Below are 15,636 nucleotides of genomic sequence, written 5' to 3' on the forward strand. Positions count from 1 at the left end.
GGGGAACGTCAACAATACCACCCCCCCCCCCCCCCCGCCCCCCCCCCCCCCCCCCCCCCCCCCCCCCGTCCCCCCATCATGACCTTGAACGTGGGAGTGATGAGAGACTTCACCATAACGTCTTGCATTGGGTCTACAATATTGTGATCTCTCTAATGTTGACGTTAGTATGAGCAGTGGAGTGCATAATTTGGGGCCAAGACTTCCAAATAGTTAAGATTTTGGCTCCAATTATTTTGATGAAACCAAATAATCTAAACTCAATGAACTGAGGGCCAAATTAAAAGGGGCAGCATCTTAAAGCGATACTGCCTTAAAAAAGGCAAATTACAAATGAACCTTCAAACATCAAACTAAAATGTGGTTGGAAGTGTCAATAAGGCACTCCATCCCCTGCGCAGCCCAGCGGCACAATCAGTGGCACACTTATGTATTGCTAAACTAACTTAATTGGCACAATTGACTTATCGAGGAAAGGACAGGTCGCTGATCAGGCAACTGACTGACTCTTGTGGCAGAGGAGGCACATTTGATTTGTATGAAGACTGAAATTAGCAGGTCATCCTGACACTTTAGATAGCACCCTTATTCACCCAGCTGTTGCATATTGTTGCTTGATGTTTGCTCATATGATTGTTATTGTATTGGTGCTGTTTTTTTGTCTACTATCTGAGCTGATGTCTTCGCTCTGTTTCTGTCCGTTTTTTGTGTTTTCTTTCGGTGCACGCTACAGATGCTGGTGAGGGTGGGGATATGCCATCTCTTTCTTCCGTTTTCCCGTGTCAGCGAGACCTTTTCCAGTGAGTTGGGCTGCTCGTTTTCACGCACACATACTCTGACAACCACGCACGCACAAGCAGTCATTCACACATATACTCTTTATGCATGCACACTCTTACACCGATATACATGCACTACTTTCATCGCATACTTTTCCGCACACGTACTGAGCACCGTTCCACCGATGCGAGCCTCTGCGGCCGGGGGGGGGGGGGGGCGCTGCCTCGGCAGCTGGTGCCGTTATTCCTTGTCTTTTGAAATCATCTGTACTTGCTATGGTTTATAATGTGCCGGGGTTATTCCGGGCTGAATTATGCCCCTCTTGAGAGGTGTGGACTATTCTTTCTCTCCTCCACCGTGCTCCGTGTTGGAGTGGTCTATTCTGGTGGGTTGGGCTGGTGTGCCTTTCCGCTGATGTAGGTCGGGGGGGGCGGCAGGGGAGAGGGGTAGGGAGGTTGGAAGTGTGTTCTGGGCTGCCATGTGTTTGGTGTCTTTGTTATACTGTTTTCTGTATTTTGATGTTATTAAACTAAAATACACAAAAGAACTGCAAATTAAATGATCCATTTTTCTGTAACAGCCTTCTGTTCTGACACAAATCCCTGACAGTCAAACATTCATAGCTTGCGAGCTTCGCCTTCCATGCAGCGTATCCCCTTTATCCTCACACTGCTGCTTGAGAGTGGGGTTCAAATCTCACATCAGTTGCCTTCGGTAGCACAGTAGTACAGTGGTTAGCACTGTTGCTTCATAGTTCCAGGGTCCCAGGTTCGATTCCCGGCTTGGGTCACTGTCTATGCGGAGTCTGCACGTTCTCCCCATGGGGTCTGCGTGGGTTTCCTCCGGGTGCTCCGGTTCCCTCCCACAAGTCCCGAAAGACGTGCTGTTAGGTAATTTGAACATTCTAAATTCTCCCTCTGTCTACCCGAACAGGCGCCGGAATATGGTGACTAGGGGCTTTTCACAGTAACTTCATTGCAGTGTTAATGTAAGCCTACTTGTGACAATAAAGATTATTATATTATTATATTCTCCCATTGAGAGGGTTTTCAGGCCTCCTGAGCTGGAAAGCACACCTTTCCTGAGTTTCTCACTCGGCCCTTACAGTCTGGTCTCTCGTGGGACCCCACTCAAAATCCTCACAGTCGCCCCGGTGCTGATCCTCTGTAGTCATCTCCTTCCAACTACTTTCCAGCTCCCAATCTGGAAGGGCACAAGCACAAAAAGGACGATTTGGGAAGCACTGCCCACATGCCAGCTGCCAGACCCATTGAAATGAAGGTGCGCCCCAACACAAAGGGAAGGTAAGGCCTGCGAGCAATCCCTCTCCCCAAGATAGCGATACTGAACCACCTGGCCTGAAGTTGAACTTTACTGGGTGCCCCGCGTCCTCTCCGTTGCCCTCTCTGCGACTTACCAAGAACGTGAGGGTGACCTGAATGCTCACCTCCAATATTCTCTTTGGAGGTGAGGTTGGCAGGTTCACATTTATGTAAACCCATTTTAAATGGCAAGCCAGCGCCCTCTGACTATTCAGTGAGGGGGGGATGCCACAGAGTGAGTGCTCATTAATGACACACTAATGTAAGAGAATGAGGTTCCCGGGCTCCCACGCCGTTTTTCACATTACTCCACCATCGAGGGAGGTTGAAACTCGGAAGTCATGATCTCGCAGGAGTACATACATGAAGAAAATATTTGCTTTCAGAAGGGATTAACTACTTCAAGGAAATATTTGTTTTGTCATAGATTAAGTACTTGAATAGATTTAAATGTAATCATTGAGACCTATTTATAAATATCTTAACAAATGTCTGCAATAGATACTTAGAACTTTATTTTATTTAATCTCACCATGGCTCCTCAGGCATTCCCATTGTGACGCTTGATATGTTGGCATGGAGGGTGTAAAAGGAAAACATGGTGGGTGGGGGGACATGGGTTGGCATGAGCTAGAACTAAATAAGCATCAGGGCTGTAACAGGCCTTGGGGATAAGTGGGGAGCATGGGTTTGCATAAACTGGCACTAAGTTGGATTAGGTGCTATAAAGGCCCATGGGGATAAGTGGGTGATATAGGGCTTGCTATGCAGGATATGAGGCGCCATGAGAGTGGGTGGGGAGGAGCATAATTTGGTAAGGAGTGTCGGAGGTGCTATGGGTTGGGTGTGGCCTGAGATAGACTAAGATGGAATAAATGTGGAGAGTATATGGCGGGGGGATAAAGGGGTGTGAGGGATGAGAACTATTTATTGTTTCATTGCTTTTAACACAATAGGGACAAAGCCCCAGACAGGCCTTTTACTAGCCCACCATAACATACTGCAGTCCCTGCAGCTGCTTCTGAACTGTTTCCAGGGACAGTTGAGTCCCAGTCCTGTTAGCTTCCCCCCCACCCCTCCACAACCTCCCACTCCCCTCCTCCCGCATTCCCAGAAACCTCAGGAATGAAAATCTATAGTTTTGTGGTACTTTCTCCTGAGTTGGGTTGCAGATCTGATAACTTTCTTTTTTTTAAATAAATTTAGACTTCCCAATTCACCTTTTCCAATTAAGGAGCAATTTAGCATGGCCAATCCACCTAGCCTGTACATCTTTTTGGATTGTGGGGGCAAAACCCACGCAAACACGGGGAGAATGTGCAAACTCCACATGGACAGTGACCTGGAACCTCAGCGCCGTGAGGCAGCAGGGCTAACCCACTGCACCACCGTGCTGCCCTGTCTGATAATTTTCTTGATTCGATACTCCCGACTCGAGAACAAATATTCATCCCATTAAGTCTGTGTTGGCTCTCTGCAAGAACAATTTATCTGGTTGCACAGTCTGGGCCTCTTCCCTTAACCCTGCAAATAATTTTCCCTGAGGTGTTTACGCAATTTATTTTTAAAAGCCATGATTGAAGTTGCTTCCACCACCTTTTCAGGCAGTGCATTCCAAATCGGAATAAGACACTGTGCAAAACAATTTTTCCTCATGTAAGTTTTTGGTTCTATCGCAAATAAGTAAAATCTGTGACCTCTGGTGCCTGACACTTCTTTCACTTGGAACAATTTATTTCTATCCACTCTCTCTCGACCCCTCACTGTTTTGCTCATCTTGTGATGGAGTATCAGGTATTGGCCAAGGAGAAAGCAGCCATGTTTGTTTTGGTTCAATCTCCAAGAGTTTCTTCGAATAGATATGGAGATCGAGTAAATTATGCTCATTGATCTGAAATATTGTTGAAGATTGATACCATTGTAGGGAAGAGCACAGTTGAGTTTCATTTTGATTTGCTTTGTGCGGGTGTGTTTAGTTTCCCCGAGGGAAGCAAAACAAAGCAAATCAACTGGTGTCAGGTGGCAGCAACAATAACGGCAACGATCAACATGAGGCACGGTCTGCAGCACATCCACAGTGTATTGCCCTTGCGCAACCCAATGGGCCATCAATAGAAACATCCCAGCTTCTCTAATAGTCCATGCTAACCAAAAAGATGCCATCGCATGACCTCGGGTGAGGATAGAAACAGACTCCATGTGCCAAGGTCTTCTGAAGAAGAGCAAAAGAAGGAATTTGGTGGAGCTGGGAAAAGAAGATTATGGTCAGAAATTTACATATAAAGTTCAGATGTGCTCCTGATCCAGAGCGCAGAAAATCATGTGAGAAGACATCGGGTGTGCGTCCGAATGTCATTGTGCCCTTGAATTATATTTTGGTCAGTGGGCGCGTACGGGAGTCATGAGCCCACCTGCTGACAAACATGAAAGCCAATTTAACTAAAGTAAGCACCAATTGACTGGACTTTACATTGCCCGTCTGCCACTACATCGGGCGGCTGGGCTGATTGGTCAGGCGGCTTTTATGTTTTAACTGCAACCTCGATCTAGGGCGGGATGAAATATCAGAGCTCAAACAAAATTAACAAGTTTGTCTGGGAACTAAGGTCTATGTATGATTGCACTGCCTAGACACTCGTGGCATTGTTTGAGCATCGGTATTTATTTTTCACGGGTCAGCAGTTCCGTCGCCCTGAGGCAGCATGTTGGAAAAGCCAACCCGTACCCTCCCTTTCCTCAGAGCTGGCCCTTTTCCTACCTTCCCTGGGTATGCACAGCCTTTCACAGAGCGTGCTTCCTACTGAATGACCATTAATTGGCCAGCCTGGGTCTGACCGCCACCAGAAATACATTTTGTGCCTGCTTCCAGGCCCGCTGTGTGTTTACACCCAATGGATGCAACATTTAGGCCTATGAAGACTGCATCCAGGGACAGAGTTGAGAGAGATCATGGAAAGTATGCCTTTGGAAAATTGGACCGGTGGAATGCAGGTGGAGTAAAACTGCTGTCTGATGGGAATTGATGGCTAACAGAAGCTGGAATTCTATTCGAGAGTTTTCAGAGCTTTGAAGGACTGGAATTAATGTCACATTTGCTGAGTGGTTGCCCAATAAATCCATGAGATTTTTCTTTGTTGCAATTGGTATTAAAAATTTAACTGATATTTTATATCGACCGCAATTTGTCTGTTAATTCCAGTTTAATTTATGTTGATTTTTAAAGTTATAAAAAGTGAAACTTTGTACAAAGAACAAAGAACAAAGAAATGTACAGCACAGGAACAGGCCCTTCGGCCCTCCAATCCCGCGCCGACCATACTGCCCGACTAAACTACAATCTTCTACACTTCCTGGGTCCGTATCCTTCTATTCCCATCCTATTCATATATTTGTCAAGATGCCCCTTAAATGTCCCTATCGTCCCTGCTTCCACTACCTCCTCCGGTAGCGAGTTCCAGGTACCCACTACCCTCTGCGTAAAAACTTGCCTCGTACATCTACTCTAAACCTTGCCCCTCTCACCTTAAACCTATGCCCCCTAGTAATTGACCCCTCTACCCTGGGGAAAAGCCTCTGACTATCCACTCTGTCTATGCCCCTCATAATTTTGTAGACCTCTATCAAGTCTCCCCTCAACCTCCTTCGTTCCAGTGAGAACAAACCGAGTTTATTCAATCGCTCCTCATAGCTTATGCCCTCCATACCAGGCAACATTCTGGTAAATCTCTTCTTCACCCTCTCTAAAGCCTCCACATCCTTCTGGTAGTGTGGCGACCAGAATTGAACACTATACTCCAAGTGTGGCCGAACGAAGGTTCTATACAGCTGCAACATGACTTGCCAATTCTTATACTCAATGCCCCGGCCAATGAAGGCAAGCATGCCGTATGCCTTCTTGACTACCTTCTCCACCTGTGTTGCCCCTTTCAATGACCTGTGGACCTGTACTCCTAGATCTCTTTGACTTTCAATACTCTTGAGGGTTCTACCATTCACTGTATATTCCCTACCTGCATTAGACCTTCCAAAATGCATTACCTCACATTTGTCCGGATTAAACTCCATCTGCCATCTCTCCGCCCAAGTCTCCAGACAATCTAAATCCTTCTGTATCCTCAGACAGTCCTCATCGCTATCCGCAATTCCACCAACCTTTGTGTCGTCTGCAAACTTACTAATCAGACCAGTTACATTTTCCTCCAAATCATTTATATATACTACAAAGAGCAAAGGTCCCAGCACTGATCCCTGTGGAACACCACTGGTCACAGCCCTCCAATTAGAAAAGCATCCCTTCATTGCTACCCTCTGCCTTCTATGGCCTAGCCAGTTCTGTATCCACCTTGCCAGTTCACCCTTGATCCCGTGTGACTTCACCTTTTGTACTAGTCTACCATGAGGGACCTTGTCAAAGGCCTTACTGAAGTCCATATAGACAACATCTACTGCCCTACCTGCATCTTAGTGACCTCCTCGAAAAACTCTATCAAGTTAGTGAGACACGACCTCCCCTTCACAAAACCGTGCTGCCTCTCACTAATACGTCCATTTGCTTCCAAATGGGAGTAGATCCTGTCTCGAAGAATTCTCTCCAGTAATTTCCCTACCACTGAAGTAAGGCTCACCGGCCTGTAGTTCCCGGGATTATCCTTGCTACCCTTCTTAAACAGAGGAACAACATTGGGTATTCTCCAGTCCTCCGGGACATCCCCTGAAGACAGCGAGGATCCAAAGATTTCTGTCAAGGCCTCAGCAATTTCCTCTCCAGCCTCCTTCAGTATTCTGGGGTAGATCCCATCAGGCCCTGGGGACTTGTCTACCTTAAGATTTTTTAAGACACCCAACACCTCATCTTTTTGGATCACAATGTGACCCAGGCTATCTACACCCCCTTCTCCAGACTCAACATCTACCAATTCCTTCTCTTTGGTGAATACTGATGCAAAGTATTCATTTAGTACCTCGCCCATTTCCTCTGGCTCCACACATAGATTCCCTTGCCTATCCTTCAGTGGGCCAACCCTTTCCCTGGCTACCCTCTTGCTTTTTATGTACGTGTAAAAAGCCTTGGGATTTTCCTTAACCCTATTTGCCAATGACTTTTCGTGACCCCTTCTAGCCCTGCTGACTCCTTGCTTAAGTTCCTTCCTATTTTCCTTATATGCCACACAGGCTTCGTCTGTTCCCAGCCTTTTAGCCCTGACAAATGCTTCCTTTTTCTTTTTGACGAGGCCTACAATATCACTCGTCATCCAAGGTTCCCGAAAATTGCCGTATTTATCTTTCTTCCTCACAGGAACATGCCGGTCCTGTATTCCTTTCAACTGACACTTGAAAGCCTCCCACATGTCAGATGTTGATTTTCCCTCAAACATCCGCCCCCAATCTATGTTCTTCAGTTCCCACCTAATATTGTTAGAATTAGCCTTCCCCCAATTTAGCACATTCATCCTCGGACCACTCTTATCCTTGTCCACCAGTACTTTAAAACTTACTGAATTGTGGTCACTGTTACCGAAATGCTCCCCTACTGAAACATCTACCACCTGGCCGGGCTCATTCCCCAATACCAGGTCCAGTACCGCCCCTTCCCTAGTTGGACTGTTTACATATTGTTTTAAGAAGCCCTCGTGGATGCGCCTTACAAACTCCGCCCCGTCTAAGCCCCTGGCACGAAGTGAGTCCCAGTCAATATTTCGGAAGTTGAAGTCTCCCATCACCACAACCCTGTTGTTTTTACTCTTTTCCAAAATCTGTCTACCTAGCTGCTCCTCTATCTCCCGCTGGCTGTTGGGAGGCCTGTAGTATACCCCCAACATTGTGACTGCACCCTTCTTATTCCTGATCTCTACCCATATAGCCTCACTGCCCTCTGAGGTGTCCTCTCGCAGTATAGCTGTGATATTCTCCCGAACAAGTAGCGCAACTCCGCCTCCCCTTTTACATCCCCCTCTATCCCGCCTGAAACATCTAAATCCTGGAATGTTTAGCTGCCAATCCTGCCCTTCCCTCAACCAGGTCTCTGTAATGGCAACAACATCATAGTTCCAAGTAGTAATCCAAGCTCTAAGTTCATCTGCCTTACCCGTAATGCTCCTTGCATTAAAACATATGCACTTCAGGCCACCAGACCCGCTGTGTTCAGCAACTTCTCCCCGTCTGCTCTGCCTCAGAGCCACACTGTCCCTATTCCCTAGTTCTCCCTCAATGCTCTCACCTTCTGACCTATTGCTCCCGTGCCCACCCCCCTGCCATACTAGTTTAAACCCTCCCGTGTGACACTAGCAAACCTCGCGGCCAGGATATTTATGCCTCTCCGGTTTAGATGCAACCCGTCCATCTTATACAGGTCACACCTGCCCCGGAAGAGCTCCCAGTGGTCTAGATAACGGAAACCCTCCCTCCTACACCAGCTGTTTAGCCACGTGTTTATCTGCTCTATCTTCCTATTTCTAGCCTCACTGGCACGTGGCACAGGGAGTAATCCTGAGATTACAACCCTCGAGGTCCTGTCTTTTAACTTTCTGCCTAGCTCCCTGAACTCCTGCTGCAGGACCTCATGCCCCTTCCTGCCTATGTCGTTAGTACCAATATGTACAATGACCTCTGCCTGTTTGCCCTCCCCCTTCAGGATTCCCTCTACCCTTCTCATTCGCATCATTTGGTATAATTTGTTTCTTTCAGTTTGTTGGTCTTCACAGGTATCATAACAACATCTAGCAAACCTCCTCTCAACCTTCTCTTCACAAAGGATAATAATTACAATGTCTCCAATATATCCACATAACTGAACCATGTTTGTAAATATTTTCTGCACCCTCTCTAAAGCCTTCACATCCTTTCTGAAATGTGGTCCAGATTTGAGACCGGATACTCCAATTGAAGCCAAGCTTGTGTTTTATAAAGATTCAACATTCTTTCCTTGCCTTTGTACTCCATTTCTCTGTTTATAAAGCTGAGGATTCCATCTGCCTTTTGAACTATTTCCTCAATCTGCATTGCCACATTCAACAATTTGTGAACATACAGGCCCCAACTCTCTCCGTCCTGACACCTACTGCACTGTTGAAGAGAAGGATGGGTAACTTTAGACATAGCATTCAGACTTGCAATACACAAGTTTTGGAGAAGAGCAGAAGATGGAGAGGAGACATAATTGAGCACTTAAAATACTGAGGCATATGCATATTATAGTTGTAAACAGCTATTCGCATTGTGAACTGAAGCCAGGAGAGCATAAGCAACAAAACATTGACTAATGTTACAACACCTTGGGTAAGTGCGTGGTCAATTCCAGCCCCGCTTATTCCAGAGTCACAACACAAGTGAATTGATGAATAATTCTTATAAAAATACCCAAAGTCTTTGGCCCTTGGCTGTCCAATAATTACTGTCACCAGGTTTGTACATTTAAACACAATTACTATTTATTTATAACAAGAATTATAATGAAATATGCAGCAAATTCTATTTTTAACTAATCCTATTAACTATTAACTAATTCTTAACTCCTCACTTTAACTCTCCCTCCTCTTTGTACACCCACACGAAAGACAAACACAGAGGGGTGGAAAAGGGTAAAAGTAATAAGCAAAAGAGAAAAGAGTCTTTCTTTCAGATGGTGATTTTTAACACGCTGTCCTTCACAGCAAGCTTGCAAGTTAAAGTCTCTGTCCGCAGCCTGTAATGGTCTTCTCTGCAGGTTCTCCACAAATTCAGAAGTATAGCAGTCATAGACTTTAGGGAGAGATTAGCAAGTTCTGGTCTTTGTTTCCAGCCTGTACTGGTATTCCTATAGATAGATTCATTTCGGTACTCTTCAGGTTCAGAAATACAGCAGCCAGAGGCTTTCTGGAGAGAAACACAGAAAGAAAAGAGCAGGATATTCTCTCTAAGCTGCCAGGAGATCAAACTGAAACTCCTTGGGACTCTGAAAAGCATTCCACTAGAATAGGATCCAATCACTACACATTACCAGGCAGAGTGCAACCTTTTGGGCCCATTCATTGGCCACCAGCCAGTCCCAGTCCATTTCTTCCTCTGGTGCTGACAAGTCTGGAGTCTCCTGTTCAAACCAACAGGAAGTGGTATTCTCTCCTTAACTATAGAATTCTGCTGCTTACCTTAAAAATACATGCCCATTAATTCTGCTTGACTTAAAGATACACATTCATTAATCATCCATGGATCAAAAATAATAATGGCAAAATAAAAGAAAGAGGAATTAAAGTAAAGAACAGGAAGGACCCTTACACAAATCTCAAGGAAAATGAGAAGGGAAATATTTTCCTACAGAGCAGTAACCCACATGAAACAAGTACAAGAGCAAAAGCAACTCGTACTGTGTTAATTAAATCTTTTAAATAAGTGGATGGATATCTGGTTTAAAATGAGATTAAAGATTATGAGGATATGTATAAATAGATACTCTTCAGCAGATTATGTAACGACGGAAGCGTACTGTTGAAAATGCTGGCATGAAGAAGTAATGTAGTTTATAAGGTTGGAGAACGTTATTCGGGGAGTTCCTGAGAGCAAGAAATAACTTTCTTTAAGAGATTTGCAGGGTCCATGATAGGACAAATACCTTGTTCTTCGGAAGCAATGGCTTTGATGTTTTCTTGTGCACTTATAATCAGATGACAACTGACAGCGTGTTGGTTGATTGCAGTGTCATTTTGAAAAGAAGCAACAGCAATTTTGAAATTCTGAGGTAAATTCATTTAATTTTATACACAAATATCAGTGTAACTGTTTGTAATCTAACATATTAATGAATTATGTTAATTGGAGTTAATTTATTTATGCAAATCAGGTTGATTGGAAAATAAGATTTCCCTGTTTGACTGTGAAGAAATCACAAAAGATGGAGAGCATAATTTGTATGCTGAGAGACACTGAGAATAAATGATGTATGTGAGTGTGTGACACCCCCAAGGGGTTTAGACGATCTCAAATGGTGAGAGCAAAATACGAGCCTGGTAGGAAGAAATATAAATACAAATAAAGACATGAAAACTTGAGTTGTCTTGTTATAACAGCTCAGATTTAGGAAAATACAATGGAATTGTTTAAAATTATGAATATATGGGATGATGTTGCTAAAAGCTTTGGATTCACTTGCAGAACTGGTGGCTAAATCATCAATATTCAGGATTAGTTGGAAAGTTGAATGGAAGAAAAGAGGTAGAAAGGAAGAGAATGAAGAAATGTGACTGGAACAGTTTGCTGATGTGGGAGGTAAATACCAACAAAAACTGATTGGGTCAAATGCCCCGTTTGCGTATTGTAATTTCAATTTACTTTTATGAATTTCTAGGTACAAGCTGTTTACAGTGTCCAGGTTTTCACTGTATCTTGCAATGTAGGACATACTTGCAAATCACTTCACACTTGGGTTGAATTTTCTCTTGGGGGGGTGAGGGTCATGATGTTGGCACTCCGCGGAAGTGGTTGAAATTTCTGTTTGGGAATTAAGAGACAGGACGCATGCAATCTCACAGTAACTTCATTACAGTATTAATGTAAGCCTACTTGTGACACTAATAAAGATTATTAAACTCATAAGGCACAATTTTAGGTTCCCCCCCAGGCAAATTCTGAGGCAGGGGCAATGTAAAATCGCATGGATGGGATTCCCGTCCCAACCCAGGCACAATTTCAAGGTGGGGCGGTCAGTTCCCTAGACAGGAAACAAACCCTTTCCCCTATTAAAGCCAGTCACTTCAGGGCTTTTTCCCACCTAGCCTCAATGTTTAGGCTTGCAGGCCCGGGCCAAAGCAGGGTGGATTGTGGGGTTCTTTGTGATTCTTATTATCAGGATGGATGTTGTAGTGTTCACAAAGACCATAGAAGCTGAGTTCAATACCAAAGCTAATATTTATTACATTACTTATTAAAGCTCGACCACAGACTCCCATAGCAAGCAACAATCTTGTAATCTACACTCTGCACTCGACTACCACTAGTCTCTACACTCTATCTATAACTGTACTCTGCACTCTCTAGCCCTCTCCTCTGCACTCTCTCCAGACCTCTCCCACAAGTCTGAGAATCAGTGCTTTATATAGTTCTGTATCTAGCTCCATCTAGTGGCCAATTATGATATTACATTAACACTTTACATTTTAGACATTCTACATAATGCCACATGGATGACCAAAAAATAAACAATTCTGCATCTCGGGCAGGAAGGGCCCTTCAGATTTGGGGCGCCGTGCCTCCAGGACCCGAGAACTCCAGCCCTCCATTCCCCTTTCCAACATTCTTCACCAATGCTGCAATTACCCCACTCACGACCCACAGTTCATCCTCATCCCTCCCACCCGCAGAACCCCTTGGACTTACCTTAAATATGGTCCTGGGACTTAGTTCCAAGCAGAGCGCTGCAGGAGCTCTTCTGGCCACTGCAGCCCTATGCCCAGATGGGTTGGAGGCTGTTGGCCAATCAGAGGTCCAAGGCGGGACCTCATTCCAAGGGCAGATGGAAGTGCTGCCCACTGCCAATCAGAGCTCAATTGAGCATCATACGGCAGTGGGCTTCTAAAAGTCGGCATGCACGTACTGCACGCCAATTCTCAGTCATCCTGACAATTCAGCCCATGTTGCAAGCTAGTAAACAAGTTTGGATCACATAAAGCATGAGAATAAATTCAAGAGGGTGGGATTTTCTGGCCATTCCCGCTGGCGGGACCTTCCGGTCCCACCGACAGCAACTCCCGGCCGTGGGTTCCTCGGCGACAAGAGGGTGAAGACAATGGGAATCCCCATTGACACCAGCATGACTGGAAGATCCTGATGCCAGCCAATGGCAAGTTGCCACCACCGCGACAAAACATGCCCAATGTTAATCAATATCTTTGAATCCTGCGATGTATGACTGTATTGAAATATAACGTTACGACTGTGTTTTTGTTTATAAGCTGTATGAAAAAAATTCTTACCATTCTCAATACAATGGGGCAGAATATTATAATCAGCACTGTGATAGTAGATTAATTTAAAACATACAACAGATTGTGACACACATGTTGTTAAAGAGGCTGAATATTCAGTGAGTTATTTTACCTAATATTTTGAGTTTTATTTCACAGCATCATACAGGCAGGCATCATGCCTTGTGGGTTTATATATTTGCTAGCAGTATGGGCCTTATGTTTTGAATTTGAAATTAATCTGTTTTTTCGCTGCAGTGTTATGTAATCTAATGCTTTCAAGGTATGCAGTATTCATGCAACGGTAGAACAGGTAATAGCTGATTTTCCAAATGTAGGCTGTCATAGGGGAGCTTCAACCATTGGGAACAGATTACAGAAAATCGTAGGCTTGAATCACATGATTAATAGATGAGAAGCATTATGGATTGCAACCATGATTTACTCTTGTGTGTTCACAGTGGTTGAGACTGATGATCAACACTGAACGTTGGGAAAATTAGTCATGTGATGTACATTTAAAATCAGCTTGTGTTTAAGCTTACAGCCAGCTCTAATAAGTAATAAATCTACCTTGTGCACTCAGTATTTTTTAAATCAGCTGTTGCCTTGGTCTAAGTGTTGTAACTTCTGGAGACTTTGCCAGTCAGGAGATAGACACGGATTCAGTTTTACGGGCAGAATAAGCTACACACGATATAATTGCATATACACGATAGTTTCATTGAAACTCGGAATATACGTTAGGAGCATGGAAAGGTAATAAAACCAAACAATCCCATCTCTACTCATAGACCAATCGACATCTATCCACCTTCTCAGCATCCCTCACCTGCTCAAAATATAAAGACGCAGAATCTTACCATATTTTTTAAAGTGTCGGTTGCGGTGAGAAAGTCCCACCAGTGCCGATGGGAGAACTCACCGAATATTCAACGTCTTCAGCAACATTTTATTTTCAACGTGATTCACGCCATGCACGTGGCTGTTTGCCTCCAATATGCTCGCCCTGGGTAAACTTAATCTCTGGGGTGGGGTGCTCCTTTTAAAGGTCTCCCCAGCACTTTTCTATGTCCAGTCAGGGGGACGGCAGCCAAGAAGACAGCACCATGTTTCATGGAGAGAGACTTCACCAAACCCCTGGATGGTGTGGAGCTGAGTGTGGTGATATGCATGTACACATCAATGTATATAGTTTATATCAGTGCACATAGTTATCGGTACAACCTCCGACCAGCAGGTGGCAGCAGACATCTATCACTTGACTGGAGGCAGTTGGCAGTAAGTCGTACAAGAAGATAGTCGCACAGAGAATAGCTCCAAGAGAATTCACTGAAATTATAGCTCGTTAGGTTTCTTTCCACGTGTTTGTCAATAAATCATCTTTTTAGTTAAATAACTAGATGTTCTGTGTACATCATTACAACGGTTGGATCACAGAACACAACATGGTACCAGAGATACAGAACACTTAGAGATAACAACAGAGATGATGGGCAAAATAGGCTGAAGAACGAAAAGAGAAGATTCTTCGACCAACCTGGTGAACTACAGCCATCTACAGCTCAATGTAATGAAAGACTGTGAAGTTCGAGACGGAAGGTTTGAAGGCACCCCTTCAAGTCTAAGGTAAAATAGATGAAAATTGGTGTGTTTTAGCCCTTGGCCTGCAGGCACAGCCTGATGAGAGGTGTAGTACGTTGCTGCTCATGGTAGTACGTCCTCAAAAACTAGAAATATACAATACCTGCGCCTTCGACAGCGAAGACGAAAGCAAAAGCTTTGATGCAGTAATACAGTACTTTGATCAGCATTGCTTCTGAAGAAGAATTAAACATTTGAACGTTATATATTTTGCACGCGTACTCAAAAAACCGGCGAATCTGTCGATTATTTTGTAACTGACTTGCGGTTGAAGGCACAGTCATGCAATTTTAGTATGTTAAACCCATCGATGATCCGCAGCCAGATAGTGTTTGGCGTATCGAATGACAAACTACGTGAGAGGTTATTGAGGGAAGAGGACCTGAAATTAGAAAATGCTATCAAGATCTGCCATCAAAATGAGCTCGCTGTACAGCAGATTATTACGCTCAACCTGAACCATTTTGGCGCCAATCTCGAAGAAGACGCCGGCGCCATAAGCACTGTGATGAGTCAAAAAAGAAATGTGGTCTCAGTGCAGGCAGACACTTAGGACGCAGTGAAAAAAGAAATGGGGTCTCAGTGCGGGTGACCATTTTGAGTGTCTGACTGGATCCGCCATTTTGTGCCAGCAATGCGGCAATAGACATTTGCCACAATGATGTACTGCATTTGGAAAAGTCTGTTACATGTGTGTCAGAATGAGTCATTTCGGTCGGCGATGTACCTCACGTCCAACAGTTGACCAAACAGGACCAATTAGTCTGGATAGTGACATATGCATCGACGACCTGATTGCAGTGAACATGATCTTGACGGGGGACATGAATAGTCCGACCAACCAAAGCGGCAAATTTTTACTCACAATTTGCAGTCATAGTGATGCGGATGCATAGACCATAGAGGATAGATGGACGAGTCTGTTGATGGTTAATGACACACTAATCAAATGTAAG

General features: G+C 44.4%; 1 long non-coding RNA gene across 1 annotated transcript in view; it reads left to right on the forward strand.

Moving 5' to 3' along the window:
• The window catches only part of LOC140391429 (uncharacterized), a 33,045-nt gene that overhangs the window by 8,424 nt on the left and 8,985 nt on the right, over nucleotides 1-15,636 (forward strand). Inside the window, exon 2 of the long non-coding RNA XR_011935062.1 lies at nucleotides 11,229-11,342. This is a non-coding gene — a long non-coding RNA (uncharacterized lncRNA). The remainder of the gene's footprint in view (nucleotides 1-11,228; nucleotides 11,343-15,636) is intronic.

The sequence above is a fragment of the Scyliorhinus torazame genome, chromosome 15 (assembly GCF_047496885.1).
Source record: "Scyliorhinus torazame isolate Kashiwa2021f chromosome 15, sScyTor2.1, whole genome shotgun sequence".
Taxonomy (NCBI): Eukaryota; Metazoa; Chordata; class Chondrichthyes; order Carcharhiniformes; family Scyliorhinidae; genus Scyliorhinus; species Scyliorhinus torazame.